This window comes from Apium graveolens, chromosome 5 (assembly GCF_009905375.1).
Source record: "Apium graveolens cultivar Ventura chromosome 5, ASM990537v1, whole genome shotgun sequence".
NCBI classification, from domain to species: domain Eukaryota; kingdom Viridiplantae; phylum Streptophyta; class Magnoliopsida; order Apiales; family Apiaceae; genus Apium; species Apium graveolens.
Genome location: NC_133651.1, coordinates 264,076,313 through 264,096,309, shown reverse-complemented (window position 1 = coordinate 264,096,309; position 19,997 = coordinate 264,076,313). Strand labels below are relative to the sequence as shown.

The 19,997-nt window shown below is 37.2% G+C and overlaps 2 non-coding genes across 2 annotated transcripts; one reads left to right on the top strand and one right to left on the bottom strand.

The window, feature by feature from the left end:
* The first annotated feature begins 8,226 nt into the window (after window positions 1–8,226).
* Window positions 8,227–8,333, top strand: LOC141663111 (small nucleolar RNA R71). The gene has a single exon (XR_012551196.1). It is a non-coding gene; the product is annotated as a small nucleolar RNA R71 (small nucleolar RNA).
* A 4,030-nt stretch (window positions 8,334–12,363) lies between these two features.
* LOC141662153 (small nucleolar RNA R71) lies at window positions 12,364–12,470 on the bottom strand. Its single transcript, XR_012550281.1, has one exon. It is a non-coding gene; the product is annotated as a small nucleolar RNA R71 (small nucleolar RNA).
* Window positions 12,471–19,997: the final 7,527 nt, after the last annotated feature.

Sequence of the window (19,997 nt, the reverse complement as noted above, 5' to 3'; positions counted from 1 at the left end):
CTCCTTTACTTTCACTAAGGCAAATGCCTTCTCTATTTCCTTTAATCACACATTTGCTTCAACTGGCTCTAAGGAACCCTTGAATTCTGGTGGGTTTACTTCCTGAAAAGTTTTAAAAGTTACCTGGGGGTTGGTCTGTCTTTGTTGTTGTTGTGCCAGGTGAACTATTTGTTGGGCCAAGATTTGAAGAATCTGGGCTATTGCTGGGTCTATGGGTCCTGGGTTCACATTTGGGTTCGTATCATCTTGGTTATTATTGTTGTTGGTTTCTTCATTCTGGGTGTTGGTGCGGGTATTTCTTCTGGGAGGCATTTTCTGTAAAGAATCAAACAACTTATTCAGCTTTTGAATCAAATCTTTGTATAAAAGAAAAGTTTTGTAAAACAGAGGTATCTCTTTTTGAAAATAGTTGTAACTAAGTAAATTGCATGCTTCTTTACAGAATATAAACAGTCATGGAAAACAGGGTACAAGGTATCACAGGGTATAACTAGTGCAATAAATAAGGTAAAGTAAAACAGGTGTGATAAAGTAAATGACAGTGCTGGAAAGGAAAAAGATACTGATATATATAGATCAAAAGTTTTAGGTAGTATAAGCGTAAAGACGCTTCGAAAGTAAAAGCAAAAAGGGTACAACAACTTACTCACTAGTCAGCATAGCTAGTCTATAAATATAATTCAAAAGTCTACTGATACACACTATACACTACTATACATACTACATAACCATAACAACACTGCTGAGCATCTCCCTCTCTGAATCTCTGACTCAGCTCCAAGGAAACTCTGGTCCTGCTACCTCTCAAAGTCCTCCATCACCTCAGTAGCCCAACCCATCAGTGCATCAGGGCCTCTGCCAGGTAGTGTAGCTCCATGTAGCCTAGCCTCAAGAACCCTCCGTGTTACATGAATCTCCTCTCGAAGCTCCCTCACACCACTATCAACATCTGTAGTCCTAATAATATGCTGTAGCTCTCTGATCTGGGCCAACAAGGAATCACGATCCAATAGAAGAGCCTCATACCGGTAATAAGGAACCGGGGGCAATGTAGGCTGGAATGGGGCACTCGCAACTGAATGCCCAGTGGAATCTGAATCAGCTGGTGGGGGTCCTCTGATAGGTGGCCTCATGCCTGGAGGTGGAATAACCTGCAGTGGTATGGGCTGCAACACAGGTGGAGGTAGTATAGCCAGCACTGGTGGAACAACAGGACGTGGATCCGAAGACGGCACTCCAATTGAAGGCTCTGAATGATCAGCTGATACAGGAATAAAAGAGTCGGCCATCGCTGCTATCTGAAATTATATCGCAATATAAGAATCTCGAACCACGACGCGAATTATACTACTACTGGTTATACCGTAACACTCAACCTCTCAACGTTCTATCATTCTATTCCTTACTTCTAATCCTAACCCTCTACCCATTCCCGTCAACCTAGTCTTGTGTCAGTGACTTATAACCTGTAGCTCTGATACCAAACCTGTGGCGCCCTCCAAACCCGGGTCAGAAGTTTGGGGTCCACACACACACACACACATCTTATTTATAACCTGCTTATAACAATAATAAAAATAACAATAATATGCAGTGACCCTATTTACCAACTACCACGGATCGCAACAGGTTAAAGTATGCACACAAGCCACACATCTACTTATATTACATATCGTTCAAATCCCAACCATTCAAACTCAAACTGAGTATTAAACTTTATTACAAACTTTTACAGACTTCAATTATTCCAAAAGAAGCCTACTAGCTCAGCTTTCTCAACCTGAACCCCTAGCTCTCGCGCTGGACTGGGGATCCTCGTTACCAACTGGTTCCTTTTTAGCTGGAAAGAATATAAACAACATCGCACAAATGAGCTAACTAGCTCAGCAAGTCACAATGATAAAACTGAGAATAATGATCATCAGGTGAACATGATTATGATATCAAGTGAACAATCGATTATGATTTAGAATTGGATATATACTTTTAATTTAAAAACCAAGGTTAGGCTGCTGATCAGTCACGCACTAACCCTGAGCAAGGCGCACAGCATTGCTCTAACTACTGGATCTAAGGCACACATTGGCCTAACTTGACCATTATATGGTCTGACCACAAATCTAGTTCACAATTTTATAAAAACAATCCAATTCTAACATAATAACAGAATAAGCAATAATAAACAATAATCAGAATCATTAACAACAATGAGTGTTTACAATGAAAGGGTTTCAATCCTTGTAAGGATCAATAAGATAATTTAAAAGCTTGGATGCTGGTATAAAAAGAATTGGATAACAAAGGAATCAACATTTCAGGGTTTCAAAGATTTGGGCTTTCAAAGCATATGATACAATGTTTGAGTATATAATTAATTCAGTTTAGTGTTTGGAATTTTGTTTGCATGTATTTGTGGAGTAGTATCGTATACTTGAGGTTCGTGTTTGGGTATACTGTTAGTGTAGGTGCCCTAGAGGCAATACATTATTCTTTTATCTTTATGTCAGTTGATCATTCAATAAATGTATTTATTATGACCTTAATTACTGCGATATTTTGTTAGCATAATAAATGTCCTTAGAATCATGATACAAATTGTATAGTTTAAGTACATGACTTGAACTTGAGATTATATAATATATCATATTCTTAAAGGTCCCTAGTCGAGTATTATTATATAGGACAATAATAATACATAGATAGACTAGTATGTTGTTTGACAAGATAACCACATCTCATTGGTTATAAGTATGGGGATACTAAAGTCAATACATAGGTACATGTGAGAGTACATGGTACTGGACAGACCCACAGTGAGATTCTTCATGTTTAATAAAGTCATAAGAAAGACTCACAGTGATAATGGTGTAACGATCCTTTGACTTGAAATTATTATATTTCTATACGAGGATTAATATACTTTGACTACATTAAAAGTTACTTTTGATCGGGTGATGATAAAAGTGGACATCGGGTATATCATGAGTCGTATGAGAAATATGAATGATAGATAAAGGATTTAACCCTCCTATAATTAGGAGAGATATTATTGGCCTCTTGATTGAGTGAGATTATAAAAGCATGGCCATGCTCAAATAATGATTTGTCTCGATAATCTACTCATGGATCAAGTAAACCCGGATTAAATGTTGAAGAGGATGACTAAATACATGCCTCGAGTTTAATCTATAATATGTATGGTTAAAGGGATTATATTACACGAAAAACATTAATCACAAAAGGTTTTATCTAATCACGATTTAATTATTATTTAATTGGGTAACAATGATGTATTACTAGATACCGCTCATTGTTTATAATTTTATTAGAGAATAAAATTATTGCCAATTAAATAATAGCCTATAGGGTCGCACAAAATGGGGCACTTAATGGAATAGTTAATTTAAATTATGGATTTAAATTAATTGATGATTATTTGAATTTTATTATAATTAAGTAAGACTTAATTGAGATAATATAAATTCAAATTAAAAGGAATGTTTTTGCCCATAATAATTAAGTATGACTTAGTTATTAATTAAATAATAGAAATTCGTTTTTATTATTTAATCCAATACCTACTAGGGTTAGGCTTTGCTATTATGGGCCTTTTTAATCAGTCATTATAAATAGATAGTGAGAGGTTAAAGAGGCTTGTACATTTTTTAAGAAACCCCTAGCAGCAAAGAGAGGCAGAGGCAATTCAGATCGTCAAGAAGGAGGCTAGTACATCCATTCCGTAGTCAAGTTCGTGAGACGTTCTTGAAGGTGCTCGTGTGGATACCATAGAGGTGTTTCTCCGAGAGGTAGACATAAAGCGTGATAGCTAGGATCTCCGTTGAGTTCGTGAAAGTTAATCTCTTGAAAGGTATGATTCGTTATCTCCATAATCTGCCCTTAATTATACATAGATCCTGTTTTTGGGTTTCGAAATTTTTGTTTATTTACGTTTATCCGCTGCGTTTTATGCCTTCGGAACCCAACATATACAACAATCAATGGTCTAGAAAGAATAAGGTTCATGGCTCAAGATCAATAACTGGAATCAGGGTTTAGGTTTCTGTGCTTCAAAGCACTTGCAATATCACAGGATTATCAAGTACTACAATATCTCGAGAAAGTTCAGAACACTTGCCTGGTACTAGCTTACTATGCTGCACTCACTTTCAATCACAATCGTCTTACTCCTCAACTACATGTTTCCCTTTCCTACGCCTTGCCTCTTCTGCTCACATATCATAAACATCTATCAATAATCGACTCATAGAGTTCTATTCAACACATACTTCTGTCTACCCTTCGTTTTACCCAAACCCGATTAACAGATTGAAAGTTATGCAATAATCAAGTAAACACCGAATATATAGACTGATAGTCAATCAACAAGTCACATATAGCACAAAATACATCACGTAATCAATGATATATTATTTATAAAGAAGTCTCAGGCCATAAATAGGCTTTCTGAAATTTAAAATGATTTTTAAAACATTTTTCGGAATTAAAACGGGTCGTTGGATCAATTTCGGAATAATAAATAGGGTTCGGTTGGCCAATTCTGGCTCCGAAACAATTTTATATTGATTATCAAGCCTTGGAAATAATTTAGAATAATATTTTAAAGCTCGAAACTATTTTTTCGGAATTTTTAAATCATTTTTAAGTAATTATATCTAATTAAATAATTAATTAAAATCAATTAATAATTAATTAAATCAATTAATCAATTAATTTCCAAATTAATTGACCAATTAATCGATTAAAAATTAACTGAAATTAATTAACTAATTAATTCAGATTTATTTTTGAATTAAAAATAATTTTCGGAATTAAGATAATAATTTTTAGAATTTTAAGAAATTAAAAATGAATTTTTATAATAAAAATAAATAGGAAATATGATTTTTAAATATTTTATATACAGGAATCCTATTTTTGAAAACTTTGCAAACTACAGGGACTAAACTTCACCATCTTCAAAAATACAGGGACTAAACTATAATTTTGCAGTTTCAGTCGCCGGAAAATCGAGGGTGGCCGGAGAAGACGATCCCGGAGTCCTCACCCCACCAACACCTCCAGATCAACACTACACAACACCAGGAACTTGTTCATGCTTTCAAAACATTCTAATCAAACCTGTTCTGGCCGGAAATTGGCCAAGAACATCGCCGGTTTCCGGCGAACATCACAAATCTTTAAAACACAACTCCCTTCAATTCAAGCATCCTCTGTTAACGAGCTATATATCAATCGATTGCAAATTTTATAAGGAACACAACCCACTATAAATCAACAGCTAATAACCCCTGAATCAAAAACCCCCAAATTTCAATTGAAAACATTCATACGGGTTATAAACCCTAATTTTAAAATTCGAAAATTAAACCCACTTTTGAGCATGTTATTGAACTCCAAATCAGACGTATGACATATGAAAATCATCAGGTAAACAAGCTCTACAACATGCAATCATCAAATCATACAAACAATCATCCGAACAAAAATTCATATTTTTAATAAAATAATTTCGAAAATAAATAAATTTTCAGAAAATAAACCTTTGATTCTGCAGTGAAACAAAGCTCAGAATCTGATAGAACACTTCAAATCCTTCGTTTTGGTTACTCAAGCTTTGAAAACAGAGATTGGTAACGCCTTCATTTTGCTGTTTGATTCTTAGAACAATTTATGTAATTAGGGTTTTTCTCTGAAAATTATTAAATTAACTATCTGCAAATGATTTTGATACGAAATAAAATACCGAAAAAGCCTATTTATAATTACGGGAAATTAGTATCCCGTTGGATCATTCCGGATATAAAACGGTACGTTTATTTATAAAAGCTGATCCAAACGGTATCGGTTTTCGGGATAATTTTCCAAATCAGTACAATTTGTACTGCGGTCTTGGTCTCAGCGCCTGGTTACACGTACTACAAAGTGATAATTGGGATAGTTTAATAAAAAGCTCCCGTTTATCGAAAATACGGGTTTTATTGATTTACCGAAACGAATATTGTATCAAAAATATTGCGCTGGGACCCGCGCAGAATAAACCGTATGCCGGATCGAAAAAGTCGAAACATGGAATATGCTCGGAATATTATAATTAGGTTAGGAAGGAGTTCTCGGAAGAGTTTCGGGTTCCAAAAACGTAACAACGGTTGACGTCAGTTGGTTCCCGTTTTTATAAAATAGATTTTAAATACTCGGAAAAAGATTTTATAAATTTCATATGATCCTTATAAATCCATAAATCAACATAAAAATAATTAGGAAAATATGATAATTATCAATGTTTTATTTTGGACATATAAAAATTAAAATACTCAATTAATATTATTTTTGAATATCCAAGTACAGATAACATTTAACAATTAACTCACAGAATAGATACTGAACACACATAATAATTATTTAATAGCAAAATATTTACACGATATATCCCGGATATTACAACTTGAGGCACTTAGGAGCTTTGTTCAGCTCTTCTAATCCAAGAGATTCAAAAGGCATATCCATCTTTCACTTCCATGGAGAAGCATTCAAATATTGCAACTGATTGTCCCCTTCATCATCTTCACTATCAGAATTCCTCAACAAGGCCTTCTCTAAGGCATCGGGCCTTAGCAATTGATCGAGTTCATAATTGACCATAAAATCGAACATTTTCACCTTAGAAAACTCCTTATATTCCGTAGGGAATTTTATGGCATTGAACACATTAAAAGTTACATCTTGATCCATCACTCGCATAGTGAGCTCACCTTTCTGCACATCTATCAAGGTTTGGCCAATAGCCAAGCAAGGTCTTCCCAAGATTATGGGAATCTTCTTATCCTCCTCGAAATCAAGAATTACAAAATCAGTAGGGAAGATGAGTTTATCCACCTTGACCAAGACATCCTCCACAATACCTCGCGGATATGTAATCAAACGGTCAGCCAACTGCAAAGTCATATAAGTAGGCTTTGGATCAGGCAAGTCCAACTTCTCAAAGATTGAGAAGGGCATCAAATTGATGCTAGTTCCCAAGTCACATAAGCATTTGTCAAATGACACCTTTTTAATGGTACATGGAATAGTGAAGCTTCTAGGATCTTTAAGTTTCGGAGGCAACTTCTGTTGCAGCACAACACTGTATTCCTCCGTGAGAGCGACGGTCTCTAAGTCATCAAGCTTCACCTTCGTAGAGAGAATACCTTTCATAAACTTCGCATAACTAGGCATTTGTTCAAGAACTTCAGTGAAAGGTATGTTGATGTGAAGTTTCTTGAACACCTCCAGAAACTTCTCAAACTGCTTATCCAGCTTCTTCTTTTGCAGCCTCTTAGGAAAAAGAGGTGGAGGATAGATTTGTTTCTCCCTTGTATTACCCTCAGAAGGAGTGTGATCAACAGTAGTCTTCCTTGGTTCCACTTCTACTTCCTTCTGCACTTCTTCTTCTTCAACCTTGCCAGACCTTAATGTAATTGTCTTAACATACTCCTTGGCTTCCTTCTTGCCTGACACTTCAGTATCGCTCGGAAGCGTGCCAGGTTGACGATTCAGTAATGTACTAGCAATTTTGCCCAATCTGATTCTCCAATGTCTTGTTAGACACAACTTGGATCTTGCACATGAGCCTCAACTCCTCCAATTCAAATTTTTCATTAGCTTGCGGTAACTGCTAAAGTTGAAGTTGTTGCCTAGGGGCATATTGCGGTTGGTGAAAACCAGGAGGATTATACTGCTTTGCTGTGAATGGCTAATAAGATTGTTGCACCGTATTCTGATTGTTACTCCAGTTGAAGTTATGATGATTGCGGTTATTTGGATGATAAATGGCTGGAGCTTGTTGCTGTGATCTCTGAAAATTGCTCAAAAATTGAGCCGATTTGCTAGAAATAGCGCACTGCTCAGTTTCATGCGCCCCGCACAAAGCTCACAAACACAAATGATTTGATTAACTCTATAATTTGCAAAGAGTCCACTTTCATCGTCAAAGCTTGAAGTTGAGTAGCTATAGCGGTAGCTGTATCCACTTCCAGAATTCCTGCTACCTTGCTTTGCAACATTCTTTGCATAGGATTCTGGTATTCATTAGCTACCATTAGCTCAATCAACTCATAAGCTTCATTATAGCTTTTGGCCAATAAGGCTCCACCAGATGCTATATCGAGCATAGGTCTAGACTGAGCGCCCAAACCATTGTAGAAACAGTTTATAATCATCCAATCAGGCATGCCATGGTGTGGGCACTTCCTTAGCATCTCCTTGTATCGATCCCAAGCCTTACGCAGAGATTCTCCAGTTTGCTGTGCAAACTGAGTAAAAGCATTCCTGATTGCAACAATCTTCACCATAGGAAAAAATTTAGTGAGAAACTTTTGAGCTAGATCCTCTCATTTGATGATAGACCCTGGTGGTAGAGAATATAACCAGCACTTTGCCTTATCCCTCAGAGAAAATGGGAAGAGTCGCAGCTTGATAGCATCTTCAGTCATCTCATTGAACTTAAATCACAGATCTCGATGAAATCTCTGATGTGCATGTTGGGGTCTTCTGTAGAAGAACCCCTAAACTGAACTGATATTTGTATCATCTGAATCGTGCTCGACTTGATCTTAAAGGTGTTAGCCGAGATGGCTGGTCTGATGATGCTCGACTTGATCTCAAAGGTGTTAGCCGAGATGGCTGGTCTGATGATGCTCGACTGAATATCATTGATCTTAGGCTTAGAATAGTCCATCAAAGCCTTAGGTTTTTCTGCCTGATATCCCATCACTACTAAAGCTGGTTCCTCGACTTTCTCTTCTTCTTCTACTTTCTCTTCATCCTCAAAAACTTCCCTTCAAATCACTACAGCTTCTTCCTCGCCTTGATCCAGAGTTCTCTTACGAGCCCGCGAACGCGTATGCATACACGCTCGCTAGACTACCTGAAACACGATAAGGAAAAGAGTAAGCAAGTAACAATGTCCGAGTCAATGAACTTTAACGATCACTGATGACAAACACATAAACTACAAGTTAACACCGAGTCCCCAGCAACGACGCCAAAAATTTTTAGTTGCTAAGCACGCGCTAATAATTTACGCAAGTATACACGATCGCAAGTAATATAGAATTATTTCTAGTTCGTTCCCACAAAGACTGGTTAAATTAACAATGTGATTTATGCACTTATGCAACAATGATATGGCTATTATTCAATGCTAAGACGAATAAAAATTTGGGTTTTGATTATACTGCGAATAACTATTGAGAATTATACTAGAGAACATTAATTAAAGAGATTAAAGAGAGTTGAATAATATATAACACAAACATGGGATTCTAACTTCATTAAGTATTTCATTCAATAGCCTTTTCATTCTTAACCTTAGCATGTAATGGTGATGACACTAATCAAATAACACAAAACTGATAAATGCCAACTTTTATTATACGAATACCATACTATCAGACATCCATAAAAGAGATAAAAGCTGAATATACACCAATTATATTGAGACCCTATATATCTATAGAATTTGACAACATAATGGTTTAATGCAAAAGTTATCTATCGTGATTACATAGGGCAAGTAAGATGGTTAAAATTACCTACGAATCATGCATAACAATAACACATGAACCTATGCTAGCATGGCAAGTTCTAAATCCTCAAATTCACTGTCGCTTCATTAAGAACTAACACGCTATCTTATAAGTTCGCGACACTCATAAGATGAATAAGCACAACCAATACTAGGTTATCATACAATCACCACACACTAAGGCATCGAAACAAATCAACTAAAGAAATCCATAAATAAATCCGCTAGAACCCCACGATAACGATTAGCCCATAATCGGACTCATCATCAACGTGGGTTCCGATGAAAGCATGGTATAATAAATGTAGTCTTTATAAATAAATAATAAATAAAGTACATAATCCAGAGTATTAGGTTCAACAAAATAAGAAACGAGCATCCAAGATTATAACTTAAAACAAAGATTCACAAGAATAAACTAGATCTTCTTCGTCTTCGTTGAATTGTGCTATAGGTCTTCTTGTCGTCTTCTCCTTAAGCTTCGTTATAAAAAAAGTCTTTTTATTGTCTTTAAATAGCATCCCAATTAAGCCAAAAGCCCAGAAAAACAGTCTTCTATTTGAAACAGGAAACTGGATTCCCCACCTGGCACGGCCGCGCGCTTCACCAGCGCGGGCGCGCTGACATTCTGTTTCTCTGGCGCGGCCACGCGCTAGCATAACACGGGCTGTTGAGTGGCATTTATGACACTTTATAATGCTCTATTAAGCTTTGAATTGGTGTATTAGTACTCAAGTTATTGGTGTTTTAATGTGTTTTCTAGTGTTTTTGCATTTCAGGCATTAATTTGAGAATCAGGTGAATTAGCATTGATTTAATGCTAATATGGTGTTTGGTTGGTGTCTAAGGAATAAAGCTCGTGAAGACCGACTCAAATCTGCAAGAAAAAGAAGAAGTCAAAGTTTTGGCAGAAGCCCAGCGTGCTCGTGCTGATCAAGCGCGCGGCCTCGCCCGAACTTCAGAGAACCAGCGCGCCCGCGCTGGTTAAGCACGCGACCGCGCCAGGTCGGGTTTTAAGAATCCTGTTTTGAATAGAAGACTGATTTCTGGACTTCTCTGCTGATCAGGGTTGCTATATAAATAACTTTAGGTCATTTTTAATAATATATCAAGCCAGAGACATATCAAGTCAGAGACATATCAAGGAGAGCTGTAAGAAGGCCGTGTTAGCACGATTCAATGAAGACGAAGAAGATCTTCTTTTTTACTTTTGAATCTTTGTTCTAAGTTGTAACTTGGATGCTAGTTTTCTTATTTGTGAACCTTAATCTTCTTTCGTACTTGGTTTTGTTTATTCATTATAAAGACTACGTTTATTATACCATGCTTTCATCGGAACCCACATTAATGCTGAGTCCGATTATGGGCTAATAATTATCGTGGGGTTCTAGCGGATTTATTTATGGATTTCTTTAGTTAATTTGTTTCGATGCCTTAGTATGTGGTGATTGTATGATAACCTAGTATTGGTTGTGCGTATTCGTCTTACGAGCGTTGCGAACTTATAAGATAATGTGTAAATTCTTAATGAAGCAAAAGTGAATTTAAGGATTTAGAACTTGCCATGCTAGCTTAGGTTCATGTATTTTTTATGCATGATTTGTGGGTAATTTTAACCATCTTACTTGCCCTATATAATCAAGATAGATAACTTGTGCTTAAATTGTTATGTTTTTAAATTCTATAGACATATAGGGTCTCAATATAATCTCTTCTGTGGATGTCTGGTAGTATGGTATTCGTGCAACGAAAGTTGGCGTTTATCAGTTTCGTGTTATCTGATTAGTGTCATCACCATTGCATGCTAAGGTTAAGAACAATAAGGCTATTGAATGAAGTATTTAATGAAGTTAGAATCCCATGTTTGTCATATATATTAATTCAATCAATCTTAGTCTCTTAGTTATAATTGTTAGTTTAATTCTTAGTTATAAACAACCTCAATTTGTTACCGTCGTAACATTGAATATTAACCATACATTGTTTCTTAAGTGCATGAATTAATTAGTTAACCAAATCCAGTCTATGTGGGAATGAACTAGAAAAGATTCTATACTACTTGCGAACTCGTATACTTGCGAGTATTATTAGTGTGTGTTTAGCGACTAATAAGTTTGTGGCGCCGCTGTCGGGGACTGCAATGTTAATTTATAGTTTATGTGCTTTCCATCAGTGGTCGTTAAAGTTCATTGACTCGGATATTGTTACTTATTCGTTTCCTTGTATTATTTCAGGTACTCTAGCGAGGGTGTATGCATACACGTTAGCGTACTCGTAAGAGTACTCTGGATAAAGCCGAGGAAGAAGTTATTGTGGTTTGAAAGGAAGTTTTTGAAGAAGAAAAGAAGGTAAAAGAAGAAGAGAAAGTCGAGGAACCAGTGTTAGTAGAGATGGGTGATCAAGCAGTAAATCCTAAGGCTTTGATGGACTATTCTCATCATAAGATCAATGACATTCAGTCATGTATTATCAGGCTAGCCATTAGGGCTAACACTTTTGAGATCAAGTCAAGCACGATTTAGATGATACATAACTCAGTTCAGTTTGGTGGTTCTCCTACTGAAGACCCCAACATGCACATCAGGGATTTCATCGAGATCTGTGACACTTTCAAGTTCAATGATGTGACTGAAGATGCTATCAAGCTACGACTCTTCCCGTTCTCTCTGAGGGACAAAGCTAAGTGCTGGTTATATTCTCTACCAACAAGGTCTATGACCACTTAGGAAGATCTTGCTCAAAAGTTTCTCACTAAATTCTTTCCTATGGTGAAGACTGCTGCAATCAGGAATGCTCTTACTCAGTTTGCTCAGCAAACTGGAGAATCTCCATGTGAGGCTTGGGATCGATATAAGAAGATGCTAAGGAAGTGCCCACACCATGGCATGCCTAATTGGATGATTATTAACTGTTTCTACAATAGATTGGGTGTTACTTCTAGACCCATGCTTGATACAGCATCAGGAGGAGCCTTGTGGGCTAAAAGCTATGATGAAGCTTATAAACTTATTGAACTGATGGCTGCTAATGAGTACCAGAATCCTTCCCAGAGATTGACTCAGGGAAAGGTAGCAAGAATTCTGGAGTTGGATGCAGCAACTGCTATAGCTGCCCAACTTAAGGCTTTGACGATGAAGGTGGACACTTTGGCTAATTATGGAGTTAATCAAATCGCTAGTGTCTTTGAGCTTTGTACTGGTGCCCATGAGACTAATCAGTACGCAATTTCTAGTGAATCAGCTCAGTTCGTGAGCAACTTTCAGCGTTCGCAGCAACCTGTGCCAGCTACTTATCATCCCAACAACCGCAATCATCCTAATTTCAGTTGGAGCAACGTTCAGAGTGCGGTTCAACAACCTTATTAGCAGTATCCAGCTAAGCAGTACAACCCCCCTGGTTTTCTACAACCGCAATATGCACCAAGACAACAACTCCAACTGCAACAAGCTAATGAAAAGTCAGAATTAGAGGAGTTGAAGCTTATGTACAAGAGTCAAGCTGTTTCTATCAAGACCTTGGAAAATCAAATTGGGAAAATTGCCAATGCCTTGCAATCGTTAGCCTGGTACACTACCTAGTGACATAGAAGTTCCAGGAAAGAGGGAAGCTAAGGAGAGGGTAAAGGCAATCACTTTGAGGTCTGGAAAGGTTGCGAATCCCAAACAAACTCAAGTATTGACTGAAGAAGCTGGGGCTGAGAAAGAAGTAGAGCAACAGGAACTAAAAGTGGAACCAAGGAAGACTATTATTGAGCACACTCCTCCTAAGGGTAATACATGGGAGAAACAGATCTATCCTCCACCGCCACTTCCTAAGCGGTTGTAGAAGAAAAAGCTGGACAAGCAATTTGAGAAGTTTCTGGAGGTGTTCAAGAAACTTCATATCAACATACCTTTCGCTCAGGCTCTTGAGCAGATGCCTAGTTATGCAAAGTTTATGAAAGGTATTCTCTCTCAGAAAGTAAAGCTAGATAATTTAGAGACTGTCGCTCTCACAGTGGAATGCAGTGTTGTGCTGCAATAAAAGTTGCTTCAGAAGCTTAAAGATCCAGGAAGCTTCACTATTCCTTGTACTATTGGAAAAGTGTCTTTTGACAGATGTTTATGTGAGTTGGGAGCTAGAATCAATCTGATGCCTTTGTCAATCTTCAAGCAGTTGGACTTACCTGATCTAAAACCGACTTATATGACCTTGCAATTGGCTAACCGTTCTATTACATATCCGCATGGTATTATGGAGGATGTCTTGGTCAAGGTTAACAAACTCATCTTCCCTGATGATTTCATAATTTTGATTTCGAGGAGGATAAGAAGATTCCCATAATCTTTGGAAGACCCTTCTTGGCGACTGGTCGAACCTTGATAGATGTGCAGAAGGGTGAGCTGTGACGGCCTCAACCCCGGGGTCAGGAGTTGACGTCACCAAACATAATTACCAGAGATATAAACTACAAAATTATTATTAATATATACTAACTTGACCCCAAACCAAGATCCGATCCAGATTCACATATGATTCAGGTTCACATTATTACAAATTATTTATTCGACATCTAGCAAACTCTAACTTTATTCAGCAACTCATCAGACCGCATGTGGCCTGACAAACACTACGTCTGAGGAGCCGGGTCCTGAAGGGGCGGGAACACGGGTCTGTCTGACTGGTCTTCTAGGCATCTGCGACATATATACATAACAGGTTGAAAGGGTGAGCATAATCGCTCAGCAGTACCAACATATGAATAACAGGATAAAACAGTAACATAAACAATAATAGGAACAAAGCTATAATCATGTCAACAATATTATATAATAAAAAACTGAGATAACTGGATATCACTGTCTAGCATGCTTTTGATAAAACAATGTAGTAGTGTGCAGTGTAAGTACCAGAGTCCAATTTTAGCATGCTATTCACATTTATAAAACCACTGTATCAACCACTTATTTCCTTATGGAAATCATAAATCCAAATCAGATACGTAACGGATATGTGAAGACAGCTGATCAGGCTATCAACACTAGACAGCTCTAACTGCCATCCCATTTACCTATTCCGGAACTCAGAGACTAGCTAGGTCTCTGACCTGCTGGACTAATCGGTTATAGGGTGCGCGCAACCGAATTAGCCTCTTACGCCACCTCAATAGGCCTACCCTGGCCCCTATGTATCCCATATCTGATCGTTTTATCCAGTTTTCAAAACACTTATACCTACCTTATTTCAAAATAATTCCTTTTACCAGCATATATATAAAAATCTAGTTCGCAAATAATTTCATTCGAGATAGGTACCTTTCGAAGTTACTTTTCCCCAAAACAATTTGAAAACAGTGTTTTATAACTATGGGGGATACATAACTTAAAAATTTCTGTTCCATTACGAGAATAAAACATTTAGCTATTCATACGTACTGAACCATAAAAGAATGGTCAGGGGTACTTGCCTTGCAACGCTTTTAAAATTCTAAGTAGCTTTTACGCGAACTTCGGTTCAGGTGGAACTCGACTGGAACCTATGAACACGAAATACCCTAATCAGTTATATCAACATGCTTGATATCCTCAAATCCTAATAATCCAATCCGACAACCCGACTCGTATAGTTATTATACACATAATCACGTAGTCACGTAATCCATATATAAATAGGGTAAAATGTTTAATATAATAGAGTAAGTTTTAAAATAAATTTTCAGAAAATTTTGGTAGCAACTCCTTTGTTTATAAGTCTACCCTTCGATTATGATCGACGTCAATAATCACAACAATCACAAACTTCGTTCCAAGACCAATTCAACAATCACGTATCTATCTACGTACAATTCCAATATACGATTTATTTTGGAAAACATTTTATACAAATCATTTTATTTGTTTATAAAAATTAGGACTCAGAACAACGTCATCACCGTCCACCATCTGCTCGTAATAATTCATCGCGAATGGTGGCAAAATTATAGGGGCACTCGATTACTCGAATTCCAACACGAAAATTTCACCGATTAGTAAAAATATTTTTCCGTAAGATATTCATATCACGAATGTTACTCAAATTTTCCTGCAATATAGAAATTATAATTAAAAATCTGCACAATCCAAATCAACAGCACACATGTGGCCCAACAAGGCCCAAATCAAAACCCAACTGCATAAACAGGCCCAACAGTAAAGGCTCGAAAAGTATCCGGCCCAACTGCAAGCCCACAACACAGGAAGCCCAACTGAAAACAACTGGAACCAGGGAACAACCGGCGGGAAAAAAGTCGGCACCCTACACACATACCAACTATGCACACACACATGTCACACATACATACACATTAACACAGATATATATATATATATATATATATTTATTTAAATACATATGCACATACAAACAATTCAGGAACAGAACACAATCGAGCACGACCGGCCGGAAAATAACGGCGGCCAACTCACAGGAACACAAGGCAGCAACCAGGCACCGAGCAAAGAGAGGAAAAAGGAACGGGGAAAGAAAAGAAATAGCGAGAGAGAGGATTCGCGAGAGAAACAGAGAGAGGAGACGAGAGTATTCGAGAGAAACAAAGTCGAGAGAAACTAAGAAGAGAGATTGAAACAAATGACTCCACCTCCTGTAAACAATTGCACGACACGTGTCCCAAATAAATGGATACGTGTCGTTTTATTTATATCCCGACTTACTACAAGCCTGACACATCGTTTTTAGTATATTCTTAACGGTATAACTCGCGAATAAATTTTAATCAAAATGTTATCAAAATAATCATAAAATTTTATAAATATCCCAAAGTTTACGAAAACATAAATTTCAAAATTTTAAAACAATTTTTGAGGCGCACTTTATACCCGCTTTTTAACAATCAAACCAAACGACGCGCGGGTGAAACCAATCCCGAAAATTTCTAAAATAATTTTAAAATTCCCAGAATAATATGAACTTAATAAAATATGATTTTTGAAGATTTCCAGAATTAAATATGGATTTTACAAATAAACACAATCAGAAAATCATTTAAAAATAACTAATTAATGAAATATTGATTTCTCAATTTTATAAAGTCCTAAAAATAATTATTGAAATTTTAAAATTATAAAACCAATTTTAGAAACAATCCAAATATTTATGGAATTAAAACTGTAATAAAATCACTTTTACAAGCGAAATAAAATCGTATAACTCACTAATAAATTATATAATCCATCCTCACATCAACATATCACAAATAAATAAGTAACAATCAACAACTGCTTCCCAAATCAATACACACATTTATTTAATTATTTAAACCTTTATTACACTTTAAAAATATTAAAAATAAAAGAATATACACGAGTCGTTATATCCTTTCACCCTTAAAAAGATTATGTCCCCAGAATCTGACTCAGCTAAACAAATGAGGATATTTATCAAGCATGTCTGACTCTAATTTCCAAGTAGACTCTTCTACTCGAGGATTTCTCCACAAGACTTTCACTATGGGGATCGACTTATTCCTAAGGACTCGCTCTTTACGGTCTAGGATTTGGATCGGTTGTTCCACATAGGACAAATCTGGCTGAAGCTCAATCAGTTCATATTCTATGACTTGATTCGAATCAGAAACATAAGGCTTCAACATAGATACGTGGAACACATTATGAATGTGCTGCCACTGCGGTGGTAACGCTATCTCGTAAGCAACCTTTCCCACTTTCTTCAATACCTCAAAGGGTCCTATAAACCCGGGGCTAAGTTTACCTTTCTGACCAAAACGCACTAACCCTTTCCAAGGTGATACCTTTAGTAACACCAGAGCCCCTATATCAAAATTCATATCTTTCCTATGCAAATCTGCATTCTTCCTCTGTCTATCTTGGGTTGCTTCTAACCTTTTCCGAATTAATACTATTGCATCTCTGGTTTGTTGAACCAACTCGGGACCTAACACTTTCTTCTCTCCTACTTCATCCCAATACAACGGTGATCTACACTTACGTCATACAAAGCTTTGTAAGGCGGCATCCCGATACTGGCATGATAACTGTTATTATATGAGAACTCAATCAAAGTTAGGTGTTCATCCCAATTACCCTTAAAATCCAAAACACAGACTCTCAACATATCCTCTATGGTCTGAATCGTTCTTTAACTTTGGCCGTCTGTCTGAGGATGATAAGCGGTGTTCATATTCAACTTTATTCCTAGGCACTCTTGGAATTTAGTCCAAAATCTGGAATTAAATCTCGGGTCACGATCTAACACTATAGACACAGGCACTCCATGTTTGGTAACTATCTCGTCCAAATATAACTTAACTAACTTTTCCAACGAATACCTTTCATTGATCGGAAGAAAATGCTCTGACTTAGTTAATCTATCAATGCTTATCCAAATAGCGTCGTGATTTGCTCTCATCCTTGGCAATCCTACTACAAAATCCATAGCAATCTCTTCCCACTTCCATTGGGGAATCTCCAAAGGTTGTAACAATCCACTTGGTCGTTGATGCTCCGCTTTTACTGTTTGACATACGTTACACTTTCTAACCCAATTGGCAATATCTTTCTTTATTCCTGGCCACCAAAAGTTTCTCTTCAAGTCTTGGTACATCTTGGTACTACCAGGGTGGATAGAAAACTTAAAATTGTGTGCTTCATGTAATACTTCATTCCTTAGTTTCGTTACATTAGGAATCCAAACTCTGGATGAAAATATATACAAACCTTGGTTATCCTTGTGAGTACACAACTCTTCTCCCGTTAATGTATCCAACTCTTGTTCCATAACTCCTTCTTGACACCTTCTGATCTTTTCCATCAATGCCGGTTGGAAGGTAACTTCATATAGTTGCTCTTGACTTTCACTAGGTACTCGAACCTCAATCTCCATTCTTTCCAAGTCTTGTGCTAGTTCGTCCGCAATCCTGATCATATTCAACCTTTCTTTTTTGCTCAAAACATCAGCCACCACATTGGCTTTACATGGGTGATAATTAATCAAACAATCGTAGTCCTTAATCAGTTCTAACCATCTTCTTTGTCTCATGTTCAAATCCTTTTGCGTGAATGTGTACTTCAAGCTCCTATGATCCGTATAAATATCGCATTTCTTTCCATACAAGTAATGACGCCATAACTTTAGAGCAAACACTATAGCCGCCAACTCAAGGTCATGAACTGGATATTTCTGCTCATGAGGCTTTAGTTGTCTGGAGGCATACGCAATGACTTTGTCATGTTGCATTAATACGCAACCCAATCCTTTCAAAGAAGCGTCACTATAGATCATAAAGTTCCCCTTCTCATCTGGAAATGCTAATACTGGAGCTGTCACTAACCTCTTTTTCCATTCCTGGAAACTTTCTTCACACTTTTCCGTCCAAATGAACTTCTCATTCATCCTGGTCAACTTGGTTAATGGGGATGCAATCTTCGAGAAATCTTTCACAAATCTGCGATAATATCCAGCTAATCCAAGAGAACTTCTTATTTCCATTGGAGTCTTCGGTTGCTCCCACCTGGATACGGCTTCAATCTTTGCTGGGTCTACTTTGATACCTTCCTTACTCACCACATGTTCAAGAAACTGTACCTCTGTCATCCAAAACTCACACTTGGAAAACTTTGCATATAATTGCTTTTCTCTCAACTTTTGAAGGGCAATCCGCAGATGCATGCGTGATCTTCTGGAGTCATTGAATATATGAGGACATCATCAATAAATACAATAATAAACTTATCCAAGTACTCCTTATACACCCTATTCATTAGATCCATAAAAGCTGCTGGCGCATTTGTCAATCCAAATGACATCATTAAAAACTCATAATGGCCATACCTTATTCTGAATGCATTCTTGGGGATATCTTCGGGCTTTATCTTCAATTGGTGGTAGCCAGATCTTAAGTCAATCTTTGAGAAATAACATGCCCCCTTAAGCTGATCAAACAAATCGTTGATGCGTGGTAAATGATACTTGTTCTTTATTGTCAACTTGTTCAGCTCTCTGTAGTCAATGCACAATCTCATACTTCCATCCTTCTTCTTCATAAATAGCACTGGAGCACCCTACGGAGAAACACTGGGTCGAATGACTCCCTTATCCAATAGTTCCTGAAGTTGCTTAGCCAATTCTTTCATTTCCATTGGGGCCATCCTGTATGGAGCTTTGAAAACTGGTTCAGCTCCAAGTATCAAATCAATGGAGAACTCTATCTCTTGATCAGGTGGCAATCCTGGTAACTCTTCTGGGAAAACGTCAGGGAATTCTCTCACTATGGGAATCTCATCCAAAGTAGGGGTCTCTTTCTTCGTATCCAACACATGAGCCAAATACGCCTCAAATCCTTGCCGCAATAATCTATTTGCTTGCATTACGGAAAAGAATTTTTTATCCTGCCTCTGCCCTTAGTAGCTGATTCTTTTAT